Genomic DNA, 16,903 nt, shown 5'->3' with positions numbered 1-16,903 from the left:
AAACAAATTTAACTCCTAGTATGTTTACTGAAATTTTAACATACCCTAAGGAAAATCAAAGCCTGAACAAAGGCAAGTCTATCCCATCAAGCTCGATCTGAAGCCTAGCCACCATTCTTCATCTGGCTACCTCCTACTGATTCTTCAAAATCCAGCTCAAAATGGTCAGTTCTTCCAGGAAACCCCCCTGACGAATCCCACAGACCAGGTTAGCTGCTCCCTTCTCTGCAGTCCCATTGCACTGCACTTTGTCACTACTACCACCAAATAATTAATCTAGCACATTGTTAAGAGAAGATATTATGTGTTTGTTGAATTTATTCACTGAACAAATATTGATTGAAGCCTACCATGTGCAAGGCACTATTCTAGATGCAAAGAGTACAGCAGAAAACAAAGCAGAAAGTCCTGGCCTCGTGGAGTTCACATTCTAATGGGGAGACAGACAAAACAGAGAAGTAAATTATACAGGAGATTAGAAGTGCAATGGAAAAAGACAGCACAAGGAAGAGAGATGGGCATGCCAAGTGCTGAGCCACGGCTGCAACTGTAAATAAGGCAGTCAAGGAATGTTTTACCCAGAACCTGACGTTTGAGTTAACATCTGAAGGAGATAAGAGAACAAGTCATGTACACTTCTGAAGGGAAGTGCATTGCCCAGTGAGGGTAGCATGCCTAGCGCTGTTGAAGTAGCAAGGAGCTCATCAAGGAAGCAAGTAGTAGAGATGAGGTCTGGAAGAGTGGAGCAAACATGCACAGCCTTACAAGCTATTCTAAGGACTCTCCTTTTACTCCAAGTAAAATGGAGAACCACCAGAGGATTGTGATATGATCTAACTCACATTTAAAAAGGATCTCTCTGGCTGCTATGTAAAGTCTGAAGGAATGAATAAAAGAATGAACAAACTAATCACACTGGTATTTTTAAAAAATAATTATTTATTTATATGTTGGTTTTCTTGTCTAAACGCTAAGCTCCTTAAGAACACTGTCTTATTCATCACTGTGCTGCCAGATTCTAGTAGAATGTGGCTGGTATCCAATAAGAGCTCAGCGTGGAATCAACAGATGAACAAATGGATCTTTCTTGGTCCCAAAGGGTTGTGCCATGATTTTCCAAAAAAGGACCCTTATCCATAGTGCTGGTTCAGTAGGTAAGTATCCCACTACAGCCTAAGATTTTTCTTTTATTGTCTCCTTGATGTTTGCAGTTTGCTTAAACAGAAGAATTCAAGAGAGTTATGTTTGCACTTACCTAGCTCTCAGGCTAACCACATCATCAATTAATGGAAGCAACACAGTTTACTCCAAGCACCACTCAGGAAACCTGAATTCCAATTCCCTAATTACCAGGGATCTAATTACATGGCCTTGGACAAGTAAGTCACTTCTTTAAGCCTCTTTAAACCTGTTTTACATATCAGTCCATTTCCGCATCTGTTACGTGGGGAGTCTGAACTCTAAGAAGTGACTTCCAGCTGTCAAATTCTATTCCAAGCACATTCGAGAAGGAGGAGGTATGGTTGGGAGTGTACCCTAGAGTCCAACTAAAAAGTTTTGTTTTTGCTTCGAAGGAAAAAAGAAATCTATTGCGGATTTTACTTATATCACTGTGCCATGGTTCAGACTCTAAGCATAGAAGTTCAAGGAATTCCCTTTGACAAAGATTTGAATAGTATCAACATGTTGGCAGAAACCCATTACAAAACTGAGTGGGCTGAATGGGCTTGACTGAGTTGAATGGGCATTATGGCCACCTGGTTTTTTTTAATGCTATTATGTATAGAAAATGGTTTCTAGAACTGTAACAGTAAACACATCTGGAATTTCTCGTTGTCTCTAGCTTGCCTCAGGACTAACAATGGAATGACTTCAAGTGAGTCAGGTATCCCTGACTCTGTATCCTCAGCAGGGAAATATCCATAATCTATGTCCTCTCTACTTCATAGGAATACTTAGAAAAAGAATATTTACAAACTCATTCAACTTCTAATGAATGAAAGACAGCAATGAGATCGTGTAAACTGTCAGATAATCTCTAAACTATTTTTATGTGATTTTGAAAGGTGCTTTGTACTTTCACTTGAATGGAGCTTTCATAACCTAAGTACATGGTAATTGCTAGTATTGTTATTAACAAAACTACACTAACTGCCAGCCATTTTGTTTACAACCTTCTACTCTACATTTTTTATTTTCCTTTTTAAACCATCACTACATGAATCAAAATGAGGATAGGGCAGCAGGATTGGCTTCATTCTGCCTATGATGTTCTACAGTCAGAGGAGAAATGTTTCACAAAATACAATTTAAGTAGTATAATCAATTCTCTGGATTCCAAAAGGTTGCTTATTTATTTAGCAAGCTCTCACACATCACTTCCAAAATTGTGAGGTAGATTCTATTATTATTTATGCTTTACAAATCAGTAAACTGAGGCATAGACTTACTCAAGGTCACAAAATTAGTAAAAGGTGGAGCCAGGATAAAGTATGTAACCTGACTCCAGAATTCCTGCTCCACACAATTACTATACCCTGCCTTAAATTTCCAATGTAAGTCCATTTCATCACACTCCTCTTAATCCTCTTCTCTCACTAATCTAATATGGGTATAAGCAGACTTCCCTGTTCATTCAACAAGCAGAAATACCTCCTCCATGCTGGCAGTGAGGAGTATAAAGTAGTAAGTCTTATTCCCTATCCCCAACAGGCAAGCAAGGGAGTCAAAAAAAGGAGATAAGTACATAAATGGTCACAATAAAGAGTTCATTCATAAGTGGAATTTAAGAAACAAAACATGAACATAGGGGAAGGGAAGGAAAAACAAAATAAGATGAAAACAGAGAGGGAGGCAAACCATAAGAGACTGTGAACTATCAGGAACGAACTGAGAGTTGCTGGAGGGGAGGTGGGTGACGAGATGGGGGTAACTGGGTGACGGGCATTAAGGAAGGCACATGATGTAATGACCACTGAATGTTGTAGGCAACTGATGAATCACTGAATTCTATTTCTGAAACTAATAATACAGTATATGTTAATTAAACTGGATTTAAATAAAAAAATTTTTAAAAAAATAAAGAGTGAGAACAATGCTAGAGGATTCTGTAACAAAGTACTATGGAAACACAAAGGAAAAATCTCTAAATAAAACCAGATATTCAGACAAGGCTTCACAGAGATGACTGACTAAGATCAGGATAATGCAAAGTGATTACTTCCAACTTAGTCTCCTTAAAAAAAGTGGGGGGAGGGGGAGGGCTGGAAATTAAGTAATCTATAATGCTGCCTCCTTGATCAAAAATGTTAAAAATAAAATTTGCTCCAGATCTGTCTACAGACTTCAGATTAACTTTGGGCCATGCCTGGGTTACTACAGAAGCAGGATGAAGATAACTAACTTTTGAGGTTGGGGAAGCACAGAGAATCAGGTACGTTGACAAAGGGTATGTAGGAGAGACAAAGAGCAAGCAATCAAGCATCAGACTGCTTGGGTTCAAATCTGAACTTAGCTAATCACTCACTGCAGGACCTAGGCAAAGTAACAATTTCAGTGCCTCTGTTTACACATCTGTAAACAGGAATAATTCTGGTGTCTATCTCAAAGGATTGTTGGGAGGATTTAATGAATTCTCATGTTATGTGCATATAATAGTGTCTGGCCCATGGTGAACCACATCCAAACGTCTACAATTACTACTGCAATGACTCCTCGCTCTAAGATGAATATTCAAAGATGAGAAGCTGGATGGCTGGAAGAGGAGTCAAAGAGACAAACTCATCTCTTGCAAGTAGAAAAAACAACATGAGATAAGGCATTAAAACAAGAAACAGCAGAATGTGTTTTCAGTAGCTAAGACTACACAGAGTTCAAAGTTGCTGGTTAGATGAGCACTTCATGTGCTCATGGGACTGATCTGGCAGGTGCACAGATTAATCTGATGAACAAGACATAAGATTAGTTATGAAACGGTGACTACAGCTCAGGGAAAGATGATGAAATCTGAAGTAAGGCAGCGAAAGGTCAAAAATTTTAGGAAATAGGTAAGAAATATGAAGAAAATAAAACTGCTAGAACTGGGTGACTGGATGTGGACAGCGAAGGAGAAGGGGAGACTCTCTGGCCTACACGAGAGCCAACAAATGAAACTGTAAACTCAAAAGTAGGAACAGCTTAATAGGTAGAGGGAAAATGAGGAATTATTCAGACGCAGTGAACCTGCGATATCTATGAAACAGATTCATCATGATGTAAACCTGACAGCCCAGGAATGAGGTCTGAGTGAGTTCGGGAGACTACAACATATAAGTGACACACAAAGGATATGCAAATCTGAAGCCTAGGAGAAAGATCTGAGCAAATTTGGAAGATATCAACATACACATGACAGATGAAGCTGTAGATGCGAATAAACTTACCCAGGGAAAACATATAAGGAAAGAAGAGCAGTAACTTAGAAACAAAATCCAAGGAATAGCAAGCGTCAAAGGACGGGGCAAGAAAAAGAAATCCCAGAAGCTGTGAAAACCAAGATAATCTTTCCCTAGATTCTAAAGTTAGGAACCATGCTGTGGAAATTCACAAATTCCTAGGCAGTTACTTTCTTCACTGGCCTTTCCCTCTCCCCAGCATTATCTAATAAGAAGTTCCAAACACTGAATTGGGAAGTCCTTGAGAGGAAAAGACGAAAAGCCTTATTTGGTTTCCTGTCACTAATGTCTAATATAAGGAGAAAAAACCTTGTGGAAAAAGGAAAATGGAATATTTCCCATTTATCAAGACAAAGGGCTCATGAAACTCCTAGAGCCTAAGGGAGATTCCACCCCAAACCAGAGCAACAAAGCCTTAAGAGAGTAGAAGCAAAAAGGGGACAGGTTTTATACACCGCTGGTGAGAACGCAAAATAGTGCAGCCACTTTTGAAAATGGTTGGAAGTTCTTTATAAAATGTTAAGCAGAGTTACCACATGACCCAGCAATCCATTCCAAAAGAGGAGAAAACATAGGCTCACACAAAAACTTGCACAGGAATGTTCACAGCAGTATTATTCACAATAGCCAAAGAGTGGGAAAAAAACGTATTTCCATCAACTCGTGAATGGATAAGTAAAATGTGGTATATCTCCACACAATGGAATATTATTCAGCCATAAAAAGAAATGAAGTACTGATACATGTTACAACATATTTGAACACTGAAAATATTATGCTAAGTAAAAGAAGCCAAACACAAAAGGCCACATAATGTATGACTCCATTCATATAAAAGGTTCACTGAAAGTAGATTAATGGTTGCCAGGGGCTGTGGGAGGGAGGAATGAGGAGGAACTACTTGTGGGTATGGGGCTTCCTTCTGGGTGATAAAAATGTTCTCAAATTATATAGTGATGATGGTTATACAACCTTGTGAATATAAAATTCTACACTTTAAAGGGGGAAATTTTACAGCAGTAAGACTTATACCCTAATTTTAAAAAGGGGGGTGGTGTAGAAACACAGGAAGGCTAGAATCCATGCTGCACCCCCGATTTCTTCTCCTTCGGGAGATTCTAACATAATGATGTCAACAAATCACTTAACTGAACAGTGGTGGAAGCTGCAACCATGAAATTTTTTAAACACTTCGCAATATAGGTTGATTATACCAAAGAGAGATGAAATTCCTCATGCAAAAATGGAGCTTCCAAGTCTTTTCCTAAAGAAAAGGAGGAGAACTTTCATATATGTTAGTGAACTTGTATGAAGGTAACTAATCTACATTTCTAGTTGAGGAAGATTAAATGCTAGTGCCAGAAATCCCAGCAGAATCTTGGGACTTTGCTGAAACATTCAGGTGCGTTCATAGCTCCTCCTACCAAAGCACCAGGCGCTTTAATCCGCAGTTGAGCTGGGCAGGAGAAGCCACAGAGTTAACAACACAATGCCTCTGTCCGTGACTGGTCCTTGGGGACTACTGCTCTTCTCTTTGGAATAAACAAACAGAAGGGGATAAAACCAGAAAGGCAATATTGCCTGGTAGAAAACACAAGGCTCCGCAGAGCTACCGTGTGCTCCCAATTTCACCACCCAGTAACCCAGCAACAGAAAACTGGGAAAATCGCAGTTTCTCTGGACCTCCGTAAGATATTATCGCATACCCCACAAAGCTGCGGTCACAATACAGGACCAAAAGCGAGACTCAAATATGAGTATTCTTCCCAAGTCACCTCAAAGAAAACTAGTTGGTAGTACTGTACGTGTTTTGGTCATACTGAAAAAGAAGTCTCATGACCTCTTCTCTCTGATGTACTAAAGTACATTTAAGTGTGAGAATGTCACACTGAAAATTGTAAAGCAATTACAATGTCCAAATTAGAATCCTTGACTCCTTTCTTTCTGTGAAACCTATAGCCACGTAATTAATCCTATGCACCCTCCTCTTGCTTTAGATTTCATTCCCTTTTCTTTATCTCCAGAACCCAAGCCACCATCTCTCACCTAACTCGTTTCCTAACTTGTCTTTAAAATCCTTTGGTTCCTTCCCGAACTGTAATCAAACCGAACCTTGCCTACATCTGCAGCTCCATCTTCTACTCACCCTCTACTTCTTTTGACTCCAGCCAAACTCAGTTTCAGTTTTTTTCAAGCTTTTGAACAGCTCTGCCTAGAGCAGTTTTCTCCATCCTTCTACTGGCTCAGTTTGCTCCCTCCCCCTTCAGATCCCAACTCAACTTCACTTGCCCCAGGAAGGGCTGACCTTATCAAGGTCAGAGTAGATACTCCTCCACACTCACCTCCACTCCCATTACTAAACACTTCTCGAACTAGTCTGTACTAGACTGCAGGTCGCATGAGAGCAGAGCCAGTGTCTAGGGTTTTGATTGCTCAATACCCAGACATATGCCTAGTGCCTCGTGGATAGTCAGCATAGAATGACCAATACGTGAATGATTACAATTAAGCAAAATCTTCACTTGCTAAAAGATTTCACATGATATTTTCTTCATATACAAATATTTTAAAATATTTCTTCATTGTAAAGAACATTACCAACAAATGGAATTCTTCCTAACAATGGCACAGAAAAGGGACTTAAGTACACATGCACTTTCCACAATGGCTCTCATTGTGATTATATCAAAAGGAGCTAAAACTACTACCACAGTGGGAATGGAGCTCCTAACACGCACTCCTAAAACTCTGAATCTCCTTAACTGGAAAGATCAGAAAAGCTACACGAAACACAAATTATAAGCATTCCAGTCAAAGAGTGTACACTGGAGTGGAAATATACGAAAATCATCATGTTGCTGGCCCCATTTCCTGCTCCCACAAAAAAAGTTTGGACACACTTGATAGAAATGCCCCTTATTCCACACAGTTCACCAAGTGAAGGTTACTGTGAAATACTTCAAATTCCAGAAGCACTCAGGACTGCAAAGGCCGTGAGAAGAGAATGTTCCAAGCACAGACTAACGGACAGAAGAAACAAATGAGATAAACCTTGATGCATGATGGCTATCTAAGGAAGTCTAAACACAAGACTGAATACGTTTGTTCCAAAGTCATTAACCAAGCTTCAGTTTTGAAACATGTTCAAAATACTTAACATATTTTATAAGTCTCCAGTGTAAGTGACAGACGTTTGTTATTCAAGATAACTAAATAATTGCCTTCGTCTAGTTTAGGATTAATAAATCTCTATCACATTTCAGACTTAGGTTTTGTATTTGGATTTTTTTGTGTAACAATTTTATTTCTTATTATGTATTTGTTGCCTATGCAAACAAGCATACAGATTCTACCAACTCAAGAATTTTTATTATCGTTTTGGGGATGGGACCACACTTCTAATTCTGTTCACATTTTAACTCAGCAACTTTAATCCACTGATCAAAGCTTCATTAGCTTACAAACAAACTCTTTCTCAGGTAAACTGAATTGCCCCACATCAGGAACTTAAGCAAATAAATAAGTACAAAAAAGGCAGAGATTATAAATTAGGGCAGACAAATCTGTATCTAGCCCCACACCGGTAAAGAGCATTCTATCAATATAGTGAAATGCTAATCTCCTAATTAACAACCTAATTAGGTAATTATGGCTTTGCAGAGGGATGCCGAAATGAAATATGACAACATGGTCACCTCTTTATATGGCACCTGTGGGCCTTTTCAGCTGTCACTGCATAGAGTGCAATATCAATTTGAACAGATGACAAAGTGCTGTCATTTTTCATTCTGATAATATACAGAATGCTTTGGACAGAAGCAGTTTACAAAAAGAAACATCTTGCCTGGTATTTTCCTAATTTAAATATGCTCAAATACATCGTTAAAATTTCTGCATGTTTTTTATATCGTATATAGGAGAATTACCATTTACGACAACAACCACCACAACAACAACCCTAACTGGCCATCTTGCTGATATGTACATGCTGAAACTACCGCAATTTCAATTATGAAATACATGACAATGAGAAAAGCACCAATTCATCATGACAGTCTAATATTCATACTTTTTAAAATACTGTTAGCATAAAAATTAAAACCTAAATTTTGACCTTTTCTCAGAAAAACTGAGACAGAAAATCACACTTATAATTTCCCATACCAAAGAGCATTTTCCAATATATAAGCATTCAAGTCACATAAAAGCTCCATATACCAATGTCCAACCTCAGAGACAGGAGTGTACTCTGAAAGACATCTGTCACAAAGCTACCACTCTCCCACTGGCCACTAAAGAGGACACTGGTACCACCAACACAAATACAACTCTTCTTCCATGATACTGTTTTTTCTTTTTTTTGTTTTTAAGATCTTATTTATTTATTTGACAGAGAGAAACACAGTGACATAGGGAACACACGCAGGGGGAGTGGGAGAGGAAGCAGCAGCCTTCCCACTAAGCAGGAAGCAGAATGTGGAGCTTAATCCCAGGACCCCAAGATCATGACCTGAGCCCAAGGCAGAGGCTTAACCAACTGAGCCACCCAGGCGCCCCTCCATGATATTGTCTTAAAGAGAATTTTGGGCGAAGAGAGAAAGGCTAACCTGGGTACCTCAACATCATTTATGTCAACATACATGAAACCATATTCTATTTTTTTAAAAGATTTTATTTATTTATGTGAGAGAGAGAGAGAAAGAGAGAGTGCACGCGTGCATAAGCAGGGGAGCGGGGCAGAGGGTTCCTGGGAGGGAGGTGGGCAGGGGGAAGGGTTAAATGGTTAAATGGGTGATGGGGATTAAGGAGGGCACTTTTTGGTGAGCCCCAGATTTCAAATATAAGTGATGAATCACAAATTCACCTGAAACTAACATTATACTCTATGTTAACTAACTGAATTTAAATAAAAACTTGAAAAATTTTTCTAAAAATGGAATTTTTAGTCTCAAAAGACTTGCATGACTTATTTTTTAAGGCTTGGATAAATACTGAGAAGGTGCTCTCCAGAAAATCTTCACCAATTCTATTCCCACTAGCAATATATTTGTAACCAATCACCACCAATCTCTGCTAGCAATAACTATTATGATTAGAGTTTTATTAAATCTTTAAAACTTTGTATTATAAGATTATACCTGTAACCAAACACTTACACAATATAATCAGTAACAAGTTTAAAGGAGTAAGAAGAGCCATAGTTGATGACCGTCCTAAAACAAGGGCCAGCAACCAAATCTAAAACAGCATGAAATAGTGACAAAAGCACCACTGCGGTCACAGTAAAACGAAACAAAACACTTCAGAGGTTTGAATCCGAGCTTTGTCATTATCAGCTCTCCGTTGTCAATCACTTCAAGCTTCCATTTCAGCATTTGTTAAGATGGAGACAAGGAGAGACCACAGCCCTTGTTTTTAACAACTTCAAAGGGCAGCCATGGCACACCAAAAAAAAGGTAATATAAGCAATTGGAAGTCCTTATTGTTATTACCAGATCAATTCATTTAACCTAAACAGATGACTTCATTCAACCCTCCCTACACCGAAAAGAAGCATATGGAAACGCCCCAACAGTGCACTCTTGGTAGGCACACTAATTCACAGAGCACAACTAGAAATGAACAAGACTCATCCCATCATCCCATCATCATCCAGACATGAAAATGAGTCTCACTTCTTCACGACCACTCCGCAGAGTCATTTCTCATCACATTATACCATCTCTAAATGCATTACGTCCCTGCACGCTGGTACCTGCACCTCTTCAGAAGCATCATTATTACCAGGTACTCACATAAGTGGTTTCATTTAATCCTCCTGAGCCCCAGATGAGATTGGCAATGCTGGCCTCAGTTCGCAGACTGTCCAGCTCACACAGTTAATAACAGAGCCAGCATTCCAATCCAGGTGTCTGGGACTCTAAAGCCCCACCTCACATGGCTTCAAGATTCAACCTCAGGTCTTCTTCGTTAGTCTCCTTTACATCAGCAACTATGGAAGCTCAGATTAAAAATACACTGTTTTTGTGGTTTTTTTTAAGATTTATTTATTTATTTGACAGACAGAGATCACAAGAAGGCAGAGAGGCAGGCAGGGTGAGGGGAGAAACAGGCTCCCTGCTGAGCAGAGAGCCCGATGTGGGACTTGATCCCAGGACTCTGGGATCATGACCTGAGCTAGAGGCAGTGGCTTAACCCACTGAGCCACCCAGGTGCCCCAAAAATACACTGTTTTTTTAAAAAATTGCTTTAGAAAGAAAATTAGTCCTTCCAACAATTTTCTACCATTTTCTCTATTAAAGAGTACTTAGTTATAATATAGTACCTTAAGGTAAGTCCACAGGGAGCTAAGAATGTTATTTTTTTTTAAGTTTTACATATTCAGTCCATTTTATCTGTATCAATAAAAGCATAAAATAAAAATATACCCAAACTTATAAAAATATACTCAAGTATAGGATATGAAAATCTAACAACGCATATATTTAGGAGTAAATGTGACATGACTCTATTTCACAAGTGATTACTATAATCTAATTCCAATAGTCATTTTAGTACCTTCTTGCTATTCCCGATTTTAAGTTTTGTCGTTTAAGTGGTTTCTCCCATTTTTCTCACTTTCAATTACTTAAAACTGTTTTCTTCTTTGGGTCCAAATTTTGTTTCTTCTATTAAATCTATTTCCTCTGTATATCTAGATTGCTGCCAACTAGAGATAATAAATTTTGAGTGGCTGGTCAGGATTTATTTTCTTCATTTTATATTCTATGCTATTTCCTTATACAACAGAGTATGAATGAAAACCAGTATGTAGAAGAACAATATTTCTTCAATTCTCACCTTGTGGAGGCTGGGTATTAAAATAAAAATAAACCCTTGGGCTGGGAACTCCCTGACTATATTTCTCTCACTATGCTGGGTGTCTCTATGCCCCCTTTCAATCTTGTATATATAAAGTCAACAAACCACTGTATGCATTTGGGAAGCACCTGGCCTATCAAGGTCCTTTCCCAGAATTAGTGATGAACACAGACCAGAGGGAAGAGCTGAGGAGTAGCTCCCTACCTGCCATCATGAGAGAAAGAGCAGCATTTTAGATATGAACCATTCTCCACTGGGGTCTGCCGATAATCACTTGTGTGACTTTAAGAGTGTCATTTAGAACCAGGAAGCTTGGCATCCTGGAAAGACCTTAGCAGGACTTGAGTTGAGCTCCTCATGATTATCCAGATGGGAAAAATATTCAAGGATTTGTAAATGACCAAAATCAAAAGGCTGTTAGTGGCATACTGAATTCAGAATTCGAGTCCCTCTCAATCCGGTGCACTTTCTACTAAACTGTCATTCACTGGGCACCAGTTTCTTCATCTCAAGAATTTATAATTACTCTCCTTGTTCATTCACTTCATGTACTACAAAGAGAACCAAAAGACAAGAATCTGGTAGCATTTAAAGTGGTAAGAACAGGGGTGCCTGCGTGGCTCAGTGGGTTAAAGCCTCTGCCTTCAGCTCAGGTCATGATCCCAGGGTCCTGGGATCGAACCCCACATCGGGTTCTCTGCTCAGTGGTGAGCCTACTTCCCCCTCTCTCTCTCTGCCTGCTTATGATCTCTGTCTGTCAAATAAATAAGCAAAATCTTTAAAAAAAAAAAATGCTAAGAACACAAATCAAAAGTATTACAAGGTCATCTCCTCATCTGAATCCTATCCCTCCTGAAAATTAGCCTCATGATATAACAAAAGTATTCACTCCGTCACTTCCCCAAACACAATCAGTATGTTAATTACAATATACCTACTCTGGCAATTTACCAGTAGACTTCTTTTTTTTTTTTTTTTTAAAGATTTTATTTATTTATTTGACAGAGAGAGATTACAAGTAGGCAGAGAGGCAGGCAGAGAGAGAGAGAGGAGGAAGCAGGCTCCCTGCAGAGCAGAGAGCCCGATGCGGGACTCGATCCCAGGACCCCGAGATCATGACCTGAGCCGAAGGCAGCGGCTTAACCCACTGAGCCACCCAGGCGCCCTACCAGTAGACTTCTGATCAATAATCATTACATGTGTTGTACCTCCTGTTCTGAACAGTGGGTACCAAAATTTCAGTCATCAGGTAGATGAGAGTTCATAATCAGGCAGCCTGGACTGTACATAGCCCGCAGATGTGCTTTGGTCTATACGGCAGTTTTTTAAATGGCAAATTTTAAAATTAAATTCATTAAAATCCAGATTTTAAGCATCTCTTGAATGCCCCCTCAAGAATATTATCCTCTCCCGGCCAAAAAAAGAATATTATCCCTCATTGGGATTAAAATTAAAAATTTTTTAAATAAAATACAAATAAAAAACCAAAAGAATATCATCCCTCAGAAGATCCAGGGACACCAGACCCCTTCCTCAGACAGCAATAAGCAACTGGAGCTGAGCAGCAACTGTTACCTTCAGACTGGTCCTATGCCAGCCAGTTCACCGAGGTCTGTCCTACTCTTTTATCATGGGCACTTGAGCTAGAAGACCCTGAGGTACATGCTCCAAAGAGAACTAATAAATACTTGTTTATTCTTCTTTGGCCTATTTTTTCTGGTGTTATCACTCACTAGCTATGTGAGTTGGGTAATATATTTAACCACTAAGTCTGAGGTTGCTCATGTGTTCCGTGGGGGTAACAGCACCTATCTCACAGAACCACAAAGACTGAAGGAAGTAAGATGCACAAAAACATTTAACGATGACTAAATATATACGTGCTCAATTGTTTTAAATTTAGCACAAGCTGAAATGTGCTAACTGTGGAGTCAAAACTTCTCTAAAACCTCAAACTCACAGAAAACACAAGATCAGGGCACCTCCCCTGGGGGAAAAAATGCAATGTGACAGAATTCCTAGTCATATAATTTGGCATCTATTGCTGTGTCCTTAACAATAAGGCCTATGTATCAGAATAAGAGATTTCCATCAAATTCTCTTCCCCTGAAATACATACAAATCGACTGAGCTGCAGATTTCTAAAGTCTTCAGTTATGAGTCAACAAATAAAACAAGTCCTCCACTGCACCAAAAACTATATATATATTTACCGTGATAGATAAGGCCACGAGCTTAGCAGCTGCCACGTTCCCTCCTCATTATCCCTGTGGTCTAGCATAGTGAAGCACACCCAAGCTACTCCGACGCTATGGCTCAAGGGCTAGCATCTCTCAAGTCTATTCAGAGGGTCCCCATCCACCCATCCACACCACAGTGAGTACAAACACCAAAGTCTAGCAGATAATCCCTTCTACTCACAGCTCCAACCGCTGCATACACTCAGGGAACTTCTTTAACTTCTCTGCGTTCTAGTTTCCTCGTCTGTAGAAACAGGATGCTAACACCTTTTCTGTATGGGAATGAGACAACGCATTTAACACAATGCTAGCAGACAGTAAGTGCTCATTAGCTACCATTACCAGTGTTCCCTCCTGTGTGCTCTAAAGTACCCTGTGGAGACGGCTGGCATGGTACTTTCCTACGGTTTACCTGTGCATACTTACATCTCCCCCACTGGAATGTCAACCACCTCGGGGTGGGCGCTGGTTTTATGCCTTTTTACATCTCCAGGGTCTTAACACTTTCCCTGGCACTGCTGAATGAATCAGAGATCGTCAGAGCATTTATTAACTGGAAAAATTATGAGCAGAAACTGGACTTTACCTCTCTTGACTGACGCTAAAGCCCTCACTGACTCTGACTCCTATAGACCCTCCAATTTACCTCCCAGTATCCCCACTATAAGAAGCAATGGCTTGCTTTACTCAGTCTGGTCTACTTGCCACTCTAAAACCATCATAGACATTGCATCTTTGCATCTTACAACTATCATTTCAGGGGACCTTAAGCATGTATCAAGCCCTTTATCCACATTAGCTCATTAAATACTCACTACATTCTATGAGATATTATCCCTCTAACCCAACCCATACTTGAGGAAAATAATGATTGGAATTAAGAAACTTTCCAAAAGTCAAGAAGTAAGAGGAGGGACAATGAACTGAATCCAGAGTCCATGTTACTCTCTATAGGTCTTCCATGCTCCTATTCAAAGTTGAACTGACCCACCTACCACCTTCTGACCTTGGAAGATCATAGTCTTTTCGACATTTAAAGGGCTATCTGTACCACTGATTTTGACATTCATAGTTTTTCTCGTTTATAGTTTCTTCTGTATGTAGTTTCATATAATGTTACAGTGTGTGAAAGAGGGCAAAGCATATAATGAAAAAAAGCACAGATGCAGGCATGAGACAGACCTGGGTTTGAATCCTACCTCTGTCTCATACCAGATGTAAAATTTATCCTGACTCTTCCATTTGAGGTCCTACTTACCTAGAGTAAAGGATCAAGTAGGGAATTAAGGAAGGGGGCTTTTTCAAGCATAGCTGGAGCTAGATCAAGAGGTATACAATGTGAGTACTGTCTGGCATCACAGTAATTAAAAGTAGATATGAGCACAACGCTAAATGACAAAGGGGCCACTAGCATGCCTCACAAGCTCCGGCAAACTTGGAAGTGTGTAAACTGAACAAGATGAACACAATAATCAACACTTCATCAAGAACTCTTTCAGCATTTACTAACCACCTTGTGTGGGGTCACAAAATGAGGAATAAAAAAACGGTGCTGGGGCGCCTGGGTGGCTCAGTGGTTTAAGCCTCTGCCATCCCAGGGTCCTGGGATGGAGCCCCGCGTAGGGCTCTCTGCTCAGCGGGGAGCCTGCTTCCCCCTTCTCTCTCTCTCTGCCTGCCTCTCTGCCTACTTGTGATCTCTATCAAATAAATAAATAAATAATCTATTTTTAAAAATCATTAAAAAAACAGTGCTAACTTTTCCTCTTGTACTAGGCTTTTAAATGAATAATCCTCCCCTTTTGCTTGTGAAAAACAGAATGAGAATGCTGACTTTGTTTTAACTGATGTGTGTTAAGACCTGTCTCCATCTGTTTAACCTGGGGAAGTTTTTACCTTTCCTGGTTTTGGTTTATAACGTGATGCTTTGCGCAGGGCCATGTACCGTAACGGGCTTCAAGAATTACTTGCATGCATTCCAAATAAAATTTTAAGCAATCTGTTGACTCCAAAAGGAGTCAAATTTTGGGTCTTCAGTTAAAGTAATAATCTTGTTTAAACTACTTTTTTTTTTTTTTTAAGCCTTCACCAGATTTAGAAGACTCCTTGCCATTCTCATAAAAAGCTGAATCCAAGTTCCAGCAGCACTCCAGCTAGAAAAAAGTTTTGCGAGGCTGCTTACTCCTTTGGGACAGCTGGGGAGAAGGAGAGCTAAGGAAACGGGGACCACAAAGACAATGCTTTAAAAACAATTTGCATGTTATGAAGATTAGGACACCTACATGTTGCCCAGTGGCAGGGGCAGAAAATGCCAGAGCCAACCCTCCCCCCACACAGCACGACCCAGTCCACTGGCTTCTCCTCCCCCAGTCATACACCCAGCTGTCAGGCTCACAGCACCCTCCAGTTCTGGAAAGGACGAGGAAACGGATGCTCAATGGAGACAAGGGCCAGGCAGGCTACCCCCCGGGGCAGCGCCCAGAGCGGAGGAGTGAGGAGGGTTGGGATCCTCGGGTGGGCTGACGGGAGGGTGTGCGAGGGAGCTAGCGGCTGGGGCAACCTTTACCTGAAGCTGCTGCCACACTACGGGCCGGGTCGGCTCCGGGACACGCTCCTGAGGGAAGGGCCCGGCTTCCCCGCGTCTCCCGGCCCCTGACCCGAGCTCCGCACTCTGGGAATCCTCGGGAACTGGCGCTCCTCCCCGCCGGCTCAACTGCCTCTTTCCCGGCTCGCCCTCATGCCCTCACTGCTCGCCGCCGCCGGCCGGCCAAGCGGCAGCCCTGTTACCCTGAGCCGCGCCACGACCCGGAACCGCACCTCGCGCACCGGAAGTCCCCGACCGGGAAGAAGCCGCTGGCTGGGGACGTAGTGCGCAAGCCCCAGAGCAGAGAGCAAGGAGCGAAGCCCTCCCGGGGGGCGGGGCCGAACAGGAGGCCGTACGCATGCGCTGCACTTCTGCGGTCCGGTTAAGGCCTGAGTCACAGATTGCTAGCTGGGAATGTGACGGACGTGTCAACCCGTGTATTTGCGTCGCATAGAAATCAACATTAGGGTTCTCCTTCAAATCTCCATCTCCTTTCTCTATGGAAGAAAGTTCTCAATTCATCCAGAAATGAGTGACGAGACAGCTTTACGTCTGGGTCGCAAAAACTTGGGTTCTAATGCCAAACATAAGTGGTTGTGTAGCTTCGGAAATGACCCTTCTCCTCTCTTGTCTCGGTTTTCTCATCCATACAGTAGTTCCAGTTCTAGAGTATTCCTGTGAAAATGGAATGGGATGATGCTTGTAAAGCACTTCGCACAGTGCCTGATGCATAAATACCCAGTAAATATTAGTTATTACCCTTGTTACCTTAAAATGGAAATAACCTG

At 40.8% G+C, this 16,903-nt stretch overlaps 1 protein-coding gene across 7 annotated transcripts in view; it reads right to left on the bottom strand.

Moving 5' to 3' along the window:
• The window catches only part of MAPKAP1 (MAPK associated protein 1), a 245,365-nt gene extending 229,031 nt beyond the window's left edge, over nt 1–16,334 (bottom strand). For 4 of the 7 annotated variants that reach the window (XM_044264899.1, XM_044264903.1, XM_044264900.1 and 1 more), the window contains exons 1-2: nt 16,098–16,334; nt 13,716–13,806 (exon numbers count right to left, since the gene is read on the bottom strand). The gene's annotated coding sequence lies outside the window, so the exon portion shown is untranslated. Of the gene's footprint in view, nt 1–13,715; nt 13,807–16,097 lie in introns of those variants that run through there. The other 3 variants (XM_044264901.1, XM_044264902.1, XM_044264905.1) reach the window with 2 other exon arrangements.
• Nucleotides 16,335–16,903: the final 569 nt, after the last annotated feature.

Source organism: Neovison vison, chromosome 9 (assembly GCF_020171115.1).
Source record: "Neovison vison isolate M4711 chromosome 9, ASM_NN_V1, whole genome shotgun sequence".
NCBI classification, from domain to species: Eukaryota; Metazoa; Chordata; class Mammalia; order Carnivora; family Mustelidae; genus Neogale; species Neogale vison.
The sequence above is the reverse complement of the archived record's forward strand: the minus strand, read 5'-3'. Positions and strand labels throughout refer to the sequence as shown.